This window comes from Pongo abelii, chromosome 8 (genome assembly GCF_028885655.2).
Source record: "Pongo abelii isolate AG06213 chromosome 8, NHGRI_mPonAbe1-v2.0_pri, whole genome shotgun sequence".
Classification (NCBI taxonomy): Eukaryota; Metazoa; Chordata; class Mammalia; order Primates; family Hominidae; genus Pongo; species Pongo abelii.
The window spans coordinates 8,847,581-8,868,007 of NC_071993.2; the positions used below are offsets into that span (position 1 = coordinate 8,847,581).

Below are 20,427 nucleotides of genomic sequence, written 5' to 3' on the forward strand. Positions count from 1 at the left end.
GGTGTTTGGTTTTTTGTTCTTGCGATAGTTTACTGAGAATGATGATTTCCAGTTTCATCCATGTCCCTACAAAGGACGTGAACTCATCATTTTTTATGGCTGCATAGTATTCCATGGTGTATATGTGCCACATTTTCTTAATCCAGTCTATCATTGTTGGACATTTGGGTTGGTTCCAAGTCTTTGCTATTGTGAATAATGCGGCAATAAACATACGTGTGCATGTGTCTTTATAGCAGCATGATTTATAGTCCTTTGGGTATATACCCAGTAATGGGATGGCTGGGTCAAATGGAATTTCTAGTTCTAGATCCCTGAGGAATCGCCACACTGACTTCCACAAGGGTTGAACTAGTTTACAGTCCCACCAACAGTGTAAAAGTGTTCCTATTTCTCCACATCCTCTCCAGCACCTGTTGTTTCCTGACTTTTTAATGATTGCCATTCTAACTGGTGTGAGATGGTATCTCATTGTGGTTTTGATTTGCATTTCTCTGATGGCCAGTGATGGTGAGCATTTTTTCATGTGTTTTTTGGCTGCATAAATGTCTTCTTTTGAGAAGTGTCTGTTCATGTCCTTTGCCCACTTTTTCATGGGGTTGTTTGTTTTTTTCTTGTAAATTTGTTGGAGTTCATTGTAGATTCTGGATATTAGCCCTTTGTCAGATGAGTAGGTTGCGAAAATGTTCTCCCATTTTGTAGGTTGCCTGTTCACTCTGATGGTAGTTTCCTTTGCTGTGCAGAAGCTCTTTAGTTTAATTAGATCCCATTTGTCAATTTTGGCTTTTGTTGCCATTGCTTTTGGTGTTTTAGACATGAAGTCCTTGCCCATGCCTATGTCCTGAATGGTAATGCCTAGGTTTTCTTCTAGGGTTTTTATGGTTTTAGGTCTAACATTTAAGTCTTTAATCCATCTTGAATTGATTTTTGTATAAGGTGTAAGGAAGGGATCCAGTTTCAGCTTTCTACATATGGCTAGCCAGTTTTCCCAGCACCATTTATTAAATAGGGAATCCTTTCCCCATTTCTTGTTTTTGTCAGGTTTGTCAAAGATCAGATAGTTGTAGATATGTGGCATTATTTCTGACGGCTCTGTTCTGTTCCATTGATCTATATCTCTGTTTTGGTACCAGTAACATGCCGTTTTGGTTACTGTAGCCTTGTAGTATAGTTTGAAGTCAGGTAGTGTGATGCCTCCAGCTTTGTTCTTTTGGCTTAGGATTGACTTGGTGATGCAGGCTCTTTTTTGGTTCCATATGAACTTTAAAGTAGTTTTTTCCAATTCTGTGAAGAAAGTCATTGGTAGCTTGATGGGGATGGCATTGAATCTGTAAATTACCTTGGGAAGGATGGCCATTTTCATGATATTGATTCTTCCTACCCATGAGCATGGAATGTTCTTCCATTTGTTTGTATCCTCTTTTATTTCCTTGAGCAGTGGTTTGTAGTTCTCCTTGAAGAGGTCTTTGACATCCCTTGTAAGTTGGATTCCTAGGTATTTTATTCTCTTTGAAGCAATTGTGAATGGGAGTTCACTCATGATTTGGCTCTCTGTTTGTCTGTTATTGATGTATAAGAATGCTTGTGATTTTTGCACATTGATTTTGTATCCTGAGACTTTGCTGAAGTTGCTTATCAGCTTAAGGAGATTTTGGGCTGAGACAATGGGGTTTTCTAGATATACTATCATGTCATCTGCAAACAGGGACAATTTGACTTCCTCTTTTCCTAATTGAATACCCTTGATTTCCTTCTCCTGCCTAATTGCCCTGGCCAGAACTTCCAACACTATGTTGAATAGAAGTGGCGAGAGAGGGCATCCCTGTCTTGTGCCAGTTTTCAAAGGGAATGCTTCCAGTTTTTGCCCATTCAGTACGATATTGGCTGTGGGTTTGTCATAAATAGCTCTTATTATTTTGAGATACGTCCCATCAATTCCTAATTTATTGAGAGTTTTTAGCATGAAGGGTTGTTGAATTTTGTCAAAGGCCTTTTCTGCATCTATTGAGATAATCATGTGGTTTTTGTCTTTGGTTCTGTTTATATGCTGGATTACATTTATTGATTTGCGTATATTGAACCAGCCTTGCATCCAGGGATGAAGCCCACTTGATCATGGTGGATAAGCTTTTTGATGTGCTGCTGGATTCTGTTTGCCAGTATCTTATTGAGGATTTTTGCATCAATGTTCATCAAGGATATTGGTCTAAAATTCTCTTTTTTTGTTGTGTCTCTGCCAGGCTTTGGTATCAGGATGATGCTGGCCTCATAAAATGAGTTAGGGAGGATTCCCTCTTTTTCTATTGATTGGAATAGTTTCAGAAGGAATGGTACCAGCTCCTCCTTGTACCTCTGGTAGAATTCGGCTGTGAACCCATCTGGTCCTGGACTTTTTTTGGTTGGTAAGCTATTGATTATTGCCACAATTTCAGCTCCTGTTATTGGTCTATTCAGAGATTCAACTTCTTCCTGGTTTAGTCTTGGGAGGGTGTATGTGTTGAGGAATTTATCCATTTCTTCTAGATTTTCTAGTTTATTTGCATAGAGGTGTTTGTAATATTCTCTGATGGTAGTTTGTATTTCTGTGGGATCGGTGGTGATATCCCCTTTATCATTTTTTATTGCATCTATTTGATTCTTCTCTCTTTTTTTCTTTATTAATCTTGCTAGCGGTCTATCAATTTTGTTGATCCTTTCAAAAAACCAGCTCCTGGATTCATTTATTTTTTGAAGGGTTTTTTGTGTCTCTATTTCCTTCAGTTCTGCTCTGATTTTAGTTATTTCTTGCCTTCCGCTAGCTTTTGAGTGTGTTTGCTCTTGCTTTTCTAGTTCTTTTAATTGTGATGTTAGGGTGTCAATTTTGGATCTTTCCTGCTTTCTCTTGTGGGCATTTAGTGCTATAAATTTCCCTCTACACACTGCTTTGAATGCATCCCAGAGATTCTGGTATGTTGTGTCTTGGTTCTCGTTGGTTTCAAAGAACATCTTTATTTCTGCCTTCATTTCGTTATGTACCCAGTAGTCATTCAGGAGCAGGTTGCTCAGTTTCCACGTAGTTGAGCGGTTTTGAGTGAGATTCTTAATCCTGAGTTCTAGCTTGATTGCACTGTGATCTGAGAGATAGTTTGTTATAATTTCTGTTCTTTTACGGAGAGCTTTACTTCCAAGTATATGGTCAATTTTGGAATAGGTGTGGTGTGGTGCTGAAAAAAATGTATATTCTGTTGATTTGGGGTGGAGAGTTCTGTAGATGTCTATTAGGTCTGCTTGGTGCAGAGCTGAGTTCAATTCCTGGGTATCCTTGTTGACTTTCTGTCTCGTTGATCTGTCTAATGTTGACAGTGGGGTGTTAAAGTCTCCCATTATTAATGTGTGGGAGTCTAAGTCTCTTTGTAGGTCACTCAGGACTTGCTTTATGAATCTGGGTGCTCCTGTATTGGGTGCATATATATTTAGGATAGTTAGCTCTTCTTGTTGAATTAATCCCTTTACCATTATGTAATGGCCTTCTTTGTCTCTTTTGATCTTTGTTGGTTTAAAGTCTGTTCTATCAGAGACTAGGATTGCAACCCCTGCCTTTTTTTGTTTTCCATTTGCTTGGTAGATCTTCCTCCATCCTTTTATTTTGAGCCTATGTGTGTCTCTGCACGTGAGATGGGTTTCCTGGATACAGCACACTGATGGGTCTTGAGTCTTTATCCAATTTGCCAGTCTGTGTCTTTTAATTGGAGCATTTAGTCCATTTACATTTAAAGTTAATATTGTTATGTGTGAATTTGATCCTGTCATTATGATGTTAGCTGGATATTTTGCTCGTTAGTTGATGCAGTCTCTTCCTAGTCTCGATGGTCTTTACATTTCGGTATGATTTTGCAGTGGCTGGTACCGGTTGTGCCTTTCCATGTTTAGCGCTCCTTCAGGAGCTCTTTTAGGGCAGGCCTGGTGGTGACAAAATCTCTCAGCATTTGCTTGTCTGTAAAGTATTTTATTTCTCCTTCACTTATGAAGCTTAGTTTGGCAGGATATGAAATTCTGGGTTGAAAATTCTTTTCTTTAAGAATGTTGAATATTGGCCCCCACTCTCTTCTGGCTTGTAGGGTTTCTGCCGAGAGATCCGCTGTTAGTCTGATGGGCTTCCCTTTGATGGTAACCCGACCTTTCTCTCTGGCTGCCCTTAACATTTTTTCCTTCATTTCAACTTTGGTGAATCTGACAATTATGTGTCTTGGAGTTGCTCTTCTCGAGGAGTATCTTTGTGGCATACTCTGTATTTCCTGAATCTGAATGTTGGCCTGCCTTGCTAGATTGGGGAAGTTCTCCTGGATAATATCCTGCAGAGTGTTTTCCAACTTGTTTCCATTCTCCCCGTCACTTTCAGGTACACCAATCAGACGTAGATTTGGTCTTTTCACATAGTCCCACATTTCTTGGAGGCTTTGCTTGTTTCTTTTTATTCTTTTTTCTCTAAACTTCCCTTCTCGCTTCATTTCATTCATTTCATCTTCCAGGGCTGATACCCTTTCTTCCATTTGATCGCATCGGCTCCTGAGGCTTCTGCATTCTTCACGTAGTTCTAGAGCCTTGGTTTTCAGCTCCATCAGCTCCTTTAAGCACTTCTCTGTATTGGTTATTCTAGTTATACATTCTTCTAAATTTTTTTCAAAGTTTTCAACTTCTTTGCCTTTGGTTTGAATATCCTCCCGTAGCTCGGAGTAATTTGATCGTCTGAAGCCTTCTTCTCTCAGCTCGTCAAAGTCATTCTCCGTCCAGCTTTGTTCCGTTGCTGGTGAGGAACTGCGTTCCTTTGGAGGAGGAGAGGTACTCTGGTTTTTAGAGTTTCCAGTTTTTCTGCTCTGTTTTTTCCCCATCTTTGTGGTTTTATCTACTTTTGGTCTTTGATGATGGTGATGTACAGATGGGTTTTTGGTGTGGATGTCCTTTCTGTTAGTTTTCCTTCTAACAGACAGAACCCTCAGCTGCAGGTCTGTTGGAGTACCTGGCCGGCCGTGTGAGGTGTCAGTCTGCCCCTGCTGGGGGATGCCTCCCAGTTAGGCTGCTCGGGGGTCAGGGGTCAGGAACCCACTTGAGGAGGCAGTCAGCCGGTTCTCAGATCTCCAGCTGCGTGCTGGGAGAACCACTGCTCTCCTCACAGCTGTCAGACAGGGACATTTAAGTCTGCAGAGGTTACTGCTGTCTTTTTGTTTGTCTGTGCCCTGCCCCCAGAGGTGGAGCCTACAGAGGCAGGCAGGCCTCCTTGAGATGTGGTGGGCTCCACCCAGTTCAAGCTTCCAGGCTGCTTTGTTTACCTAAGCGAGCCTGGGCAATGGCGGGCGCCCCTCCCCCAGCCTCGCTGCCGACTTGCTGTTTGGTCTCTGACTGCTGTGCTAGCAATCAGCGAGACTCCGTGGGTGTAGGACCCTCTGAGCCAGGTGCGGGCTATACTCTCCTGGGGCACCGGTTCCTAAGCCCGTCGGAAAAGCACAGTATTCGGGTGGGAGTGGCCCGATTTTCCAGGTGCCGTCTGTCACTCCTGGAAGGGGAACTCCCTGACCCCTTGCGCTTCCCGAGTGAGGCAATGCCTCGCCCCTGCTTCGGCTGGCGCACGGTGCACTCACCCACTGACCTGCGCCCACTGTCTGGCACTCCCTAGTGAGATGAACACAGTACCTCAGATGGAAATGCAGAAATCACCCATCTTCTGCGTCGCTCGCGCTGGGAGCTGTAGACCGGAGCTGTTCCTATTCGGCCATCTTGTGAAGTGCCTTCTACTCTTCAGTTTTGAAAACATTATGCAACTCTTCACTTGTGGTATTGGTAAGAGAGCAAGATTTTAAAAATGAAAGAGAACGATTTGATGTCTTAATCATAAGACTGACATAATCTGTAATCTGGGTATTGGAATTAGAAACCATGATGATCATCTCATGATTTGAACAAAAAATAAAACACAGTATTCCAAAGAATGATTGGACAGGATGTAAAACTAATATGACTTAATGTCTTCATTGTCCCTGAAAACAGGAGAATTCATAACAATTGGCCAGGCAGTCAGACAACTTGAATTCTAATTCTAATTCTAGTTCTGTTAACTGCAGTTCCGTCCCCACCCCTTCAAACAAAAACAAAAACAAAACCAAAAACAAAATCTTAAGCCTATTGTGGTTTAGTCTTCTCCTTTACAGAAGAAGCAGGTAGATTCACCAGATCATCTCAAGGCCCTTTTAATGTTCTGTGATTCTATGAATTTGCATAAAATAGGGATTTTTTAAGTATGGTTTCAGGATAAGAGTTAATATATTTGAATTTTGAGTTATTTAAAATGTAGTCAAGGAGTTTTCTAGTTACCGTTCAAAGCAATGAGAGTAGATTGGGTTCATTTCCCTCTCATGTCATTTGCTAACTCTAAGTTCATAAAGCCTGTAGTGATTTGTTTCAGCATAAATATAGGGTACATATCTGGGTTGAATACTAAAAGTCCCCTGGTTGTACAGAACTCAAGTTAAGCTCAATACAGAGAGATCTGATGTTCATATCTCACTTTTAGGCTTTTGTTCTTTGTGTCTCTGTGTCTCTGTGGAAAAATTTTAAATCATAAGCAGGGGTGAAAGTGACCCTTATTCTTAGTAGGTTTAAATGATGTAATTTTGAATAGGGGAGATAATATGGAATTGTTTGTGAAGGGAATGAACACTGCATAACAAAATCCCAGGTTGCAATTTCAGCCATTGTTAACTTTGCAACCTTAGGGTTTTATTTGTTTACCTGTACAAGGAGAGTCCTAAATCCCTTTGGTTCTTTAAATCCCTTTGGTTCTTTAAATCCCTTTGGTTCTAACACCATAGGGTTGTGTTCCATTTTGATTTAACCTGTCACTTTGGCAATACTCTTCGTATTGCAATTTAAAATTAAAAACCTGATTTAAATATCAAGCATTTCATGAGCACCAAATAAAAGTAGTCATAGCAATTTGAGACCAGCCTGGCCAACATGGTGAAACCCCGTCTCTACTAAAAATGCAAAAATTAGCTGGGCGTGCTAGTGGCCACCTGTAATCCCAGCTACTTGGGAGAGTGAGGCAGGAGAATCACTTGAACCTGGGAGGCGAAGGTTGCAGTGAGCCAACATCGTGCCATTACACTCCAGTTGGGTGACAACAGTGAAACTCCATCTCAAAAAAAAAAAAAAAAAAAAGTAGTCATAAAGATGGCAAGAATGGGACCACATTCTGAAGGGCTTGGCATAGTTTACCTTAGATGGAAATTTAACAAGTAAAGCTGAGCTCAATGTAGATTTTACACACTAATCAATATCATATAAGATATTAGCATTACTGTTTCATGGGGAATGCTTAATTCTTACTTTTGGGAGGTCATTTTTAAGATGTCCCTGAAATTTCTTTTCCAGGTATGTACATTATAACAAAATAACCTGATTGATCTGGGAAACTAGGATACTCACAGAGATATGGTATAGTTTATGCTTAAGGTACATCAGTAACAACATTAGAACTATTGAAATGACATTGTACCTATTATTATATTTTGGGGAACTCATATTTACATACAGTTTTATATGAAAAGAGAACTTATTCAAAGTTAATAGTTCATATTATTCGCAATATCTTTTTTTTAAGAGTTGGTTATGAAATGCCACCACAAATAAGCTGTTTAGCTTTCCTAGCTATAGCTATGGAGATAGAAAGGAAACTTTGTTTGCCTTAAAGACATTGAGGCAGGATCTCTAGGGTGAATAATTAGATTCTTGTAATTAAATCCGTTTGGAGCTGTTGTTGGTCATGGCATTTTAACCTCAAACCTTTTGCCTACCTAATGCAGGAATGACTCACTTGGATGCAGTGGAGGAATGAATTGGGCAACTGCAAAATTAGGTTGTGATTGTTCTTTCATGGGAAATCATTATGCAAGTCAAGAAAATGTAATTTGCAGGTGAACAATTGTTTCTCATTGGATGGATATGAGTGTGTCTGAGGAGGTTACACTGGGATTTTCCATTTATTAATTTGGCTTTTTCCAGCATATTCATTTTATTCACTGTTCAAAAAAAGCTTGCCTTTTTCAAACACCATCATTCTATCTTGAGTTATGGAAAAAAGTTATTTTTGCAAATATCAGGATGATATAAGTAGTAGACACATTGGGCTAAAAATTCCTTTTGCAGAATTTTACAGATATCCTTACTCTAATATTTGAAATGGTATAACCTCACTGATATATAAACAGTAGACACAGTATTTATTAATTAGTTTGTTGCCTTCATGACAACAAACATGCTGTATAAAAGTGAGGTTGATTTTAATTCCTCGGATGAAAGTACTCTAGGAGCCCAAGCTTGCTTGGTGTTTTGCTAAAAAAGCTAAACATGCTGACAATATATGGAACCATGTTCTTAAATGCCTCAGTAATTTGGCAAAAAAGTGCAGGAAGCACTCAATTAAAAGGTGAACACTGAAGATGACTTATAACTTGAGGGCAATAGTAAACTTAAATTTTAGTTTTTATGGTTGTTTGGGAGCCTGAAGGACATCAGATAAAGCTCAGGGCCCTCTCAATGGGGAAAAGTTAAAAAGAGACCTCCTAGAAATAGGAATGCTTTTACACTGTTGATGGGAACACAAATTAGTTCAACCATTGTGGAAGACGGTGTGGAGATTCCTCAAAGATCTAGAACCAGAAATGCCATCTGACTGACCCAGCAATCCTATTACTTGGTATATACACCCAAAAGAATATAAATCATTGTATTACAAAGATACATGCACCAGTATGTTCACTGCAGCACTATACCCAATAGCAAAGACATGAAATCAACCCAAATGCCCATCAATGATAGACTGGATAAAGAAAATGTGGTACATACACACCATGGAATACTATGCAGCTACAAAAACGAATGAGATTATGTCAGTTGCAGGGACATGGATGAAACCAGAAGCCATTGTCCTCAGCACAGTAACACAGGAACAGAAAACCAAATACCACATGTTTTCACTTATAAATGAGAGCTAAACAAGGAGAACACATAAACACAGGGAGGGGAACAACACATACTGGGGCCTGTCTGGGGGTGGGTTGGGGGGAGGGAGAGCATTAGGACAAATAGCTAATGCATGCTGTGCATAATACCTAGGTGATGGGTTGATAGGTGCAGCAAACCACCTTGGCACACGTTTACCAATGTAACAAACCTGCACATCCTGCCCGTGTACTCCAGAACTAAAAAAAAAAAAATCTTAAAAGATTAAAAAAAGAGCCCTCCTAAAGTTGGCACTCAAAGTATATACTCTCAGTTTAATGGACTAGAAATAAACTTATCAATCCTCCCACCAATGATCTGAAACAAAGGGTGACTATATTACGAATAGGAAAAAAAATCTTCCTTAATAATTCATTGCTATAAGGTATCCCTCGCACAGGTTTGCAACACAAATCCATACTAGTTAATTTGTCAAAGTAATACCACTCTAAATGATCCTGGGCTTATTCTCTCTCGGTTTCTTGAAGGAGTAAGTCAAATCTTCTTTGCAAAAACACACAACTTCCTTTTCAGTTCCAAAGAATTTTCACAAGTAAATTCCAAGAAATCATGAGCTTTTAGGCAAAAATTATGAGACATACACACAAAACCAAGGCATTATGAATAAGAGGCAGCAGCAAAACAAAGAAAAACTATATATTCAGAAAGATTTCTAAAGCTATAACTATGAGAACACCGTAATTCCATAATATAAACTCTATATGTATAACATAATTATAGAATCAAGAAGGCATTGGCAATATTTGTGTCAATAAGCATGAGAAAAATGTACAGTATGAAAAATGACCAAGCTGATTTTATAAAGAACTAAATAAAGCTTCAAGAAATAAACAATCTGGTTAACATGAAAATCTCAGTGAGAATATTTGACAACATATTATTTTAATAAAACAATTAGTAAACAGGAAGTTAGCATTGAGAAAATTATCCAGAATACAGCACTGAGATAAGATGGAAAATATAAAAGAAATATAAGATAATTTTTAATTGATATTTCAAAGGGGAAGAAAGAAAAAAAACACATGCAAGCAATTTTGAAATCCAACTAGGAAAATCCCATTTAATTTCAAGGAGTTTGCCCAGTTGGATTTCAATGATCCATTAAACCCCATTTAATTTCAGTAATCTTTTATAGTCTGAGGCTTTGCCCTCTGGGCCCACAGCTCTATCCTTGAAGTCATCATTTCTTCCTCATGAAGGGTAGCATGTGCTTGAAGCTGAGTAGTTTTAATAGTCTGTTTTCTGTTTGTGTATTTTGAGAGTCTGACAGTTTTTTTATTTTTCTTTTTATTTTGTCTCCTTTCTGCATCTCTCAGTCCAAGTTGTCAGGGCATTTATTGACATGCGTAAAAACCTTGTGGGTCTCCTGTGTATGTCATAGGGATCGCTCTGTTAGATCAGAGGTTTCTCCACAGATCTTTCCTGGATACTCCCATCTATATTTTTAGCTTCTGCTGAGATAGCTTAAAAGATCCATGAGACAATGGCTAATCCTCCATGTGATGAAACATTCTGACTTTTTGATTGATCTTTCCAAGGTGCTAGCAAAAGCTGTCTAGGTACACGTTGGCTTTCTCTCTAGAGCATGCATTGTGGATAGCAAATCTTCTAATTTAGGATTTTGTTATAATCTGAAGGGCTGAGAATTTCTCAATTCATCAAGTCCTGTTTCTTTGGACTTAATGTTTTTTCCTCAAATGAGCTCTTACCTCTTAAATTTTTCTATCAGCAGCCAGAGGAAACCAGGTCACATCCCTAACACTAGGCTTGGAGATCTCCTCTGCTAAATGCCCAAGTTTATTACTTACTAGTAGTTTGTTCTCCACATAAGTATAGGACACAACTCAATGAGGCTTTCTTAAACTATGTAACTCTGATCTACTTCCTTTCAGTTTCCATGAGCATGTCCTACATTTCTTTATGAGTCTGCACCAGAAGAGCTTTTAACATTCTTACTTCTACCGACAGTCTGTTCATGATGATTTAGCTATGCCTGAAGATGATTTAGGTTTCCCTACCATGCTCCTCACTTCTTTCTGAGTCTTCACCAAGAGTCTTAACATCCGTACTTCTTCTAACTGTTCTTTCAATACAGTCTAGACTTTCTATCGCGGCCCTCAAATTGCCCATTATCCTATCCCAAAGCCAGGTTCATATTTGTATTTGTTTTGGTTACAGCATTTTTATTGTTTTCATGTATTTGTTACAATAGCACCCCACTCCCAGATGCCAACATCTGTGTTAGTTTCATATGACCTCTGTGACAAAATACCAGAAACTTAGTGGCTTAAAACAGCACAAGTTTATTCTCTTCCAATTCTTGGGTTCAGAAACCCAAAGTCAGTATCACTAAAGTCAAGATTCTGGCAGGGCTGCTTCTTTTGAGAAGGAGTAGGAGGAGAAACAGTTTCCGTGCCTTTTTTAGCGTCTAGAGGCTGACTGCATTCCTGGGCTTGTGGTCTCTTCCTCACATCATTCCAATATCCTTTTCCCATCATCACACCTCCTATTACTGACTGTGACCCTCCTGCCCCCCTCTTATAAGACTTTGTGATTATATTGAACCCATCTGGCTAAAACAGGAAAATCTTCCCATCTCAATTTACTTAAGTTAATCACATCTGTAAAGTTCTTTTTACCATGTAATGTAACATATTTTGGGTTTTGGGTGTTAGAATGTGAATATCTTGGAGCTACCTTTATTCAGTCTACCATAGTAGATAAAATAAAATACTAAAAGTACTTAACTCAAAAAAAGACAGAAAAACAGAGAAGAATAGATGGGGCAACTGGAAGGCATATATAAAAATTTGCACTACAACTCTAACATATTCATAATTACATTAGTGGAAATGGCTCTAGACCTTCCCAGTGACCAACAGAGAAAAGCCGATTGGAAACAAAGCAAGAATCAACTATGTATTGGCTACAGGAAACAAACTTTAAATAAAAGGCAATGATAGACTAAGGTAAAAGGATAGAAAAAGAGATATACCATGCAAAAGCAAATCATAAGAAATCTGAAATCACTATGTTAATAGTAGTTAACATAGTCTTTATTATAAAAAACTCCCTTTATGCCCACTAATATGTCATAAAGACATAATCATTTTAAACATGCATACACTTGATAACAGAGCTTTCAAATACATGCAGAAAGCCAAACACAAAATATCTTAAAAGCAGAAAGAGGAAAAATACCTATTGCCTTCTGGGCAGGAATACAAACCCTGACAGCTAACATCTCACTTTAAATAATTGAAGCCAGAGAAGATGGAATGAATACTTAAAGTGATGAAATAAATAACTACTTACCTAGGATTCTATGTTCAATGTAATTATTCTTTAAAAGTGAAGGAAGACAATAAAAAATACTTTCCTCTAAGCCTGCACTACGTGTGTGTGTGTGTGTGTGTTTGTATGTGCACGTTTATGTGTAATTCTTCAGAGGAAAAGATTCAAGATCAACTCATAAAATACAGGAGGGTAAGAGGAAATATACAAATAAAGAAAATTGAATCTTGACCATAGCAACAATAATGCCTCACTGTGTTTAGAAAAATTTTGACCAATCTCAATTTTGGAAAAAGATGCAAAAGTCCAATAAAATTATTAGCCGATCAAATCAAGATTAGTACTCAAAATATATCTAGTTGGGTACATTATTCAATCAAAGATCACTTGAAAATTAGAAAATCAATTCATATTATCCACCTCATACAGCAAGGTGATTCGTTTCTCACCAAATTTATGCTTACTTCTTCCTGGGCACCAAGCTGTAGAATACTTCCTATGTGGCTGAGTTTTATCCAGAAGCACATGAGATAGATTGGTGTGTGCAAATTCCAAGTCTGACCTAGAAAACCTACCACGTGTGTTTCTCCTTATTCCTGGGTTGCAGTGGTGATAACTAGTATCAAATTGATGTTGAAAAACAAATGTTGAAAGGATCACTCTCAGACTGTCTCTAAATGACTCTTCGGAGGAGAGAGATGTCTTCAGCAACCTCATTACCTATCTTGACCTTAACTTGGATTATGTTTGAACTACTATATGTTTGGTTAATTAGGAATTAACATACTCCAACTCACCATATTCACAGATTGAAGGAAAAAAATCAAATACAGAGACAGTTTCGTGAAATTTAATATCTGGTCATAATAAAAATTGACAAGCTAAAAATAGGCATTATTTTACTTTTATAATTGTTGCATACACTATCCCTCACAAAACAAAACAAAATGACAAAAAAAAGTAGAGAAAACGTCTTACTTTATGATAATAATACTGACCTTGAGAGCATAGTGAAAAAATAAAAGAAAGTAAATAATATGAAGTCTGAAAAGGATGAAATGAAAATAACACAATTTTTTATTGTAAAAAAGGATAGACTTTTAAAATTTACAAAACGTCTTTATTGTGACTAGATTGAAAAATCATGTACAAAAATCAGTTATATTTCTGAGCAATCAACATAAGCAGCAAATGTATTTGCTACCTCTTCTAATAGCTTTGGATATTAAAATAACCTAGGAATCAATCTTACAAAATGTTTTCGAAACACTTTAAAAAACTTTATGAAAGAATGTTTTCACTTTAGGAAAAAGAAAGCCCCAGAAACATGGCAGTTTCCACCAAAATTAATATAAACACTCAATGCAAACTTCATCAGCACAGGTTTGTGCATGTCTCTGTGTGCATATAAACTTAACAAGCTGATTCTAAAATTGATATGGGAGAGCAGAAAGCCAAGAGTGATGCAGACAGTTCTGAAGAAGAACTAAAAGGTGGAGGTAATTTACCCTCCAGATGTCAAGATTAATTTTGAAGCTATAGTAATTAAGACTATTACATTGATTAAGGAGTAGATTAATTGATCAATAGGTCAAAATATAGAGTACAGATACAGATCCACTAACATAGAAAATTGATTTATGGCAAAGCTGTTATTACAGATCACTGCAGATTGATGGCTCTTTTATTAAATGAGGCTGAGAGAATTGGCTATTAATATTAAAAAAAAAAAAAAAGAACCCTTGTCTCACATTTCACAAAAATTAATTCCAGGGAAATAAAAGACCATTATGTGAAAGGTAAAACTATAAAACTCTTATAAAGTACATTTTATAAAATATTAGAAAATATTTTCAGATATATTTGTGACCTTGAGATAGAAAATGATTTATTAAACAAGAAGCAAAAAGTGCAATCAATAAAAGAAAAAAATGATAAATTTTAACACATAAAATAACATCTCTATATCAAATGTAATAATGCATAGTGTGAAAAGACAAGGCATAACATTGAAGAAAATATCTGTAACACATAAAACTCCCAAAGGATTATTATTTAGAATCTCTCTCTCTTTATAGAAATAGACAGATAAATAGTAAATACTAATATATATTCATATATATGTGCGTGTGTATATATATATAAATGAAGCAATGAGATATAATCATTAGAAAAATCAGACAAAAATTCCAACAGATATTTCAAAAAAGAAGAACCAAGAATGACTGTAGGAGAAAAAAAGTTCAATCTAATTAGTTATCAAAGCAATGAAAATTTTTTAAATGAGTTAATTGTTTACATCTCTGATTGGCAAAAATTTAAATGTCAAACAATATTGAATCCTGATGAAGTTGTAGGTCGCTGGAATACTTTTGATGATTGTTGGGTATGTAATTGTTTTGGAAAGCCTTTTGAAATTATTAATAAAGTTAAATATGATTATGCTTTGTGATCTAGCAATTCTATTCAAAGGTGTGTGTGTGTATACACATCGAATATATATAGTGAATGTCTGTATTTTATATGTAATTTATTTTTATATTTATTTTATATTTTATATTTATTTATATATGTTTTAGTATATAAATTATATATATAATATATAACTTTTTGTAGGTACACCAAGAGTGTTTATCACAGAATATTTTTAATAGTGGAAAACTGAAAACGACAAATATCCACAGCAGTGGAATAGAAAAATAAACTGGAGTATATTCATCTAATGGGATACTTATTTAGCAATGACATTGAAAAAGTTATAGCTACATGTAGCAGCATGGGTGAAACTCAGAAATGTAAAAAGGCTTGTCAAGAATCTCCAAAAGCCTATTAAGAGGGATACATTTAATTTAAATAAAGTTTGAAAATGTGAAAAACCTAATAATACACCACTGGAGGGATGATGTTTCAATGGTCTCCAAGGTGGTTAACCAGACCTTCGATAGTAATGGCATCTTGCCTCCATCCTTTCTCTCTCGTTTGCTAATTCTCTCTGGAAAGCAGATGTATTTCAATTTATTCTGCCTCATCTACAACCAATGATAACATTTGCAGAAAACTTTTATAAGTTCACTGCGAAACTCAGATGTGGGGGAACATAGAATTAGGTTAGGCGAAGGGATCCAAACAGTACTCAAGTTCACAGTGGTGTGCTCTTAGATCAGTTTCTCAACCTTGACACTATTGATATTTGTGCTGGAAAAATCCTTTGCAGGGACTGTTGTGTGCAATGTAGGATATTTGGCAGCATTTCTGAGCTGTATGCATTAGATATCAGTCTCCAGACATTGTCTGATATCCCCCAAGAGTCGGGGGTGATGGGCAAGTTACCCATGGTCGAAGACCATTGTCTTAGATAATACACCTCACTGCTATCCCACCGGGATATCATTGAAAAAAAAAATGAGGATTCTTTGGAATTTCTCTGTCAGAAACATAAGCGTGGGGAAGACTCGTGTTAGCGGAGTGTGAGGCGTGCATTATACATGGTCTTGTAGGGCTTTCAAGAAGTTGGACGGTCTTTGTAGTACTGCACAGACCTTCCTTTTGCTTAAGGCTGAACTGCAAAAGAAAAGCTTGTTTGTTTTAAGACATTCAAAGTTCACCTTTATTCCTTAAATGTCAGACAGGTCACCACAATTGTATGATACAGGATCCAATATTATTATGAACACTTCTATTCTGTTCTCTCAGTATCTCTTATCTCAGGAAGACCTCAGGACTAACACCTCTTGATTCCAAATTCAAATTTCTTATTAATAGTAACACCTTCATGGTCTAGGAGAGTGCCTCTTTGCTTACTTTCTTTCTTTCCTCACTCCTTTCCTTCCTCCCTCCATCTTCACTTTCTTTCTTTCCACCAAGCACTTTTTAAAAACTGATAGGATATGTATGTCTCAATATATTAAAGAAAAGTGAAAGTGTCCAAAGACCACCCTGATGACCTCCCCACAAATGATCTTCCACGGTGGTCCCCAAAGTGTCTTTGACATGTAGGGTTCTACGGCACTCACTTTGAAAACACCGACGTAGGAGAAGCAATACCTCAGAGGAAATGAATATATAAAAAATATACACACCTCCAGATTGAGAAATCTCCAGAATGTTAAAAATGAATGGAATGCATCAGATTCTGCTTATTCAGGTAAATGGAGAATGGATAAGAGAGTCTATTGATATTCAAACACACAATAAATCTGTGAAACTAGAATTTTCAATATTTTAGAATTTAATTTACATAGCCTCTTGTTTTTGAAATTAATCAGGGTGGATCATTAGAAAGAAAACGTTGTGCTGTGGGAAAAGCTTAGTACCAAAATATTTGGTTTGGCTTGTGTTACCCATTGACCTATGGCTCTAGGAGAATCAACTACCTGTCTCAGTTTCCTTGTCTTCAAAGTGGGGCTAAGAGCCATGCCCACATCCGAGAACAGTTCAAAAAATTACATGACATGACATTGGTAAGGTACTGTGGCTGAGGGAGGATAGAGTAGAATAGATTTTGGCAAATACTCATTTTATACACCCTGGAAGCCTGCAAGAAAGGTGGTCAGTGAGTCTCTCCTTTTCTGAACTACGCATTAGAAATTAAGGTTCCAAGTTGTAATGGCTTTAAAATGCATGAACTTTTCATTCAATATAAAGCATCAAACTAAAGACAAAGAATAGAAAGTAAATGTATTTTGCCATGACGATAGCCCAAGTGTGAATCAAGCTCTTTTTTTTTCCTCTGGTGGTAATTTTCAGCATTGTCACATACCTGGAGTTCCTCTTTCATTGGTGGCAGTCAGCAGGGTTCTCTGAAAACGATTTATAAACAAATTGTGGCTGTTCTGAAACTAGGGCAACTGATATCTTGAGCTTCATCTGCTTAGTGTTTTAGACCTGATCCTGATGTTAGTGTTCCCATATTAAAGATTGGCCGTGGGCCTTCCGAATGCCAGTGTATGCGGATGGATGGCCTCGGGTCCTTAACCACAAATGTTAATGCTAAGAATCATGATGATGATGATGGGGTGTGTGTGTGTGTGTGTGTGTGTGTGTGTGTGTGTGACGAGATACACTGAAACTGAAAACAGCAGGAAGGTCTAAACAAGATATGTTTTTTTTTTTCCTTTTGAGATTGAGAAGTTTTGAAATGCAAATGAACGAGATTAAGCACATATTACACGTTGAAAAGGTGGAAATTCGCTTTCCTGGGTCTTGGAATAGTTCCTCCTTGGTAAGAGGCACCTGATCTTTTTAAAAAAAAATAAGGTTCAAGGAAGTTTAAAGCTATATAAATATGCTGTAAGTAAAATAGCTTCTCGGATCGTAACTTTGATTTTAAATGGTTTCAGATGAAGCTGTTGAAAGATCACATTCTCTTTTATAAAAAATACAAAATTGAATGAATATTTCATTCAAGATGAGTAAATAGGATGCTTGAACTTTTTCTATTGAATTCTAATATTGTTTGCATTGTCAGTTAAATGTGTGGGGATGTTGCTAAGCAGTTTCTATACTTCCAGATGCAATAGATGTTATATGTAAAACATTTTTTTCTTTTCTATATACCAAATACATCTAGTAATACCTGCTATTGTGTTATGCATGCCCTGACAAGTTGTTGAGGGTGAAAGATTACATTACTGTGGCAATTATTATATAAGAAAATGTGTATTTTCTGTTTTCACTTTTTTTCTCAAATTTTAAATAATTTTTAACATATGAGTGTACAAAAAAAGGATTCTCTCAAGATTGATGTTCAACTGGCAACTTTCATTTGAATTTAGGAAAAAGTCATTTATGATATTTCTGAATTGTGGCTCTATCTTCATAAGTTAATTCTGTTACACTTTAAACTGATGAAAATAGCATATGTAAAAAGATAAAAACTGAAAGGATTTTCTGATTTTTTCCAATGTAACATTTCAAAGTATTGCAGTTGTTCCTCAGTGTGGTACCTGGGTTTTATTATATTAATCCACACTAACAAAAATAAATAAATAAAGTGTGAATGGCACCATAAACATGTAAGATTTAAATTCCTTTTAGTTTGCTTTAGCCATTTAACCATGAGGTCATCTAGGGGCTAAAGTCAGGAAATTCCTAGCTAAATGCCTGCACAACACGCCTTCATTTGATGCAATTTTGAAGCTATTTTGTCAACATTCACTGAGGATGAATTACACTGCTTTTAAAAAAAGTGTGTCCAAACACTCACCTTCTCCATTTGTTATAACATTACCATGAATAATTTTACTTTTTTGTCTATTACATTATAGACTCATATTCAAATTTCTATTTACTTGAAAGGCAATTTTCCTGCAATGAGATTCAATGTAACTTGAGATAGAATAACTTGGTTATCTCTTCTTTAGAGGTTGAAATGAGCCATTGTTATAATTTTTCCCATCAACAATATTCTTTCTGGGCTAAGCTTACAGTATAGGTTTGTTTTCCTAAAGCTGAAATTTGTAAATACTTTCTGTGTCTCAAATTAATTAACAGATTTACCACCACAGAAAGTCTAACTTTTAAGCAACAATTTCCTTCATTTATAAAATTTCTTTCATTCAACTGGATATAGAATTCTTTGCTTTCCTAATATTGAGAATATATGTTTAAGTATCTTAAGTTCATGTTGTCAGTCTTTATAGAAGCTTTTTTTCTTGCATAATTATACAGGGGAAAAGTCTAGCTTGGGCATTATCTTGATGTATTAAAAATGGAGTGTTGGCTTTGGGCAGGTCCGGAAACATTATTATGTTGTAACCCCAACACCAGACTCGGCAGGAACTGTATATGGGTAAGTGGCTGGAAATAAGAAGGAAGGCAGGGCCCAATTGGGGTCCAGGGACAGAGGACATTTTTCAAGTTCAAACAAACAAAGCATCTCTGTTGGCCAGTTTAGTTCACCAGTCACCAGAGGAGAAAACAGACATGCCCAAGGAGACACTATTTCTTAGTGCCAACACTTATATATATCTTCCTGTTCACAATTAGTCTTTGAGAGGCAGAGTAAGATATTGTAAATCTATTGTTGCGTGTACTCACTGCATATTTAGAAATTCTTGGGGCACTGCGTAAGTGCAGGAGAAGATAGATGGAGTATCTAATTAATCTAAAGATAAAAATGAATGAGGTAGAATCCATTCAGTAGACTAATAAATAGTTCTTAAGATCTAGTAGGATTTCTCTTTTGGAGTATGGAGACATAGTGTGGAGACATTTGCTAATATAGCCATGAAGATAGACCTATTGTCCATTGCAATGAAAGCAGGAAATACTATAACATAAAATATTTCCAAATTGGTTTGGGTGAAAATAAGCTTGTTTCCCAATAAATGTCAGATGGCACTTGTTGTAAGAGGTAACTTTGAAGAAATTTAAATTAATATATTATTTCCAGCCAAAAATGTCATGCATTTTTAGAAGTTCACAAAAGTATGTAAAATATGCATTCAAATGCCTATCAATTGTAATTTATTTCAATAAAGAAAGGTAGCTTATACCACTTGGGGCCATCAGATTTCCTATAGACTATGCCTCAAGAAATTATCTAAATCTAAGGTGTTAGCAAAATAGTGCTTACATGTATTTTATAGTATGAAATTCACCTTCAATATACGTATTCATATAAGTTGTTTAGCTGGGGCACTGCTTTACTGAAAAAAAAAATCTTCCACATTCTCTATTTAGAAAAAGTAAATATCTAAAGGAAATGTCTCAGCTGTTAAATTTCTACAGAGGTTAAAAAGAAAAAAAAAAAGGAGCCTGTGATCACCTGGCAAGAAACTGCATAGAAAACTCACTTTGATGAAAGTTTATGAACCTGAAACGCTGCCTTTCTTGCCTGTTTTTTCTTAAGCACATCTCTGGGCATCAGAAAAGAGATGAGGTTTGCTGTAATTGATCCAAGGCTCTGATACATTATGAAACACTAACTTTAATCTGAACACATTCAAATTTGCATGTATAGTGTAAAAGAGAGGAGACCATATTGTAGATTAAGAGTGTCCTTACAATTACATAGGCCATGATGTGATTTCCAGAAAGTGCACTCCAAAACTTACATAGAGAATGCACTATAGAAAT

At 36.6% G+C, this 20,427-nt stretch overlaps 2 long non-coding RNA genes across 3 annotated transcripts in view; one reads left to right on the plus strand and one right to left on the minus strand.

Annotated features, from left to right (window-relative positions):
- LOC134762030 (uncharacterized) overlaps nt 1-5,845 on the minus strand; it is a 30,565-nt gene extending 24,720 nt beyond the window's left edge. The window contains exon 1 of the long non-coding RNA XR_010141477.1: nt 5,668-5,845. This is a non-coding gene — a long non-coding RNA (uncharacterized LOC134762030). The remainder of the gene's footprint in view (nt 1-5,667) is intronic.
- LOC134762029 (uncharacterized) overlaps nt 5,516-20,427 on the plus strand; it is a 112,929-nt gene continuing 98,017 nt past the window's right edge. The window contains exon 1 of one of the 2 annotated variants that reach the window (XR_010141475.1): nt 5,516-5,814. This is a non-coding gene — a long non-coding RNA (uncharacterized LOC134762029). The remainder of the gene's footprint in view (nt 5,815-20,427) is intronic. The other variant, XR_010141476.1, reaches the window with a different exon arrangement.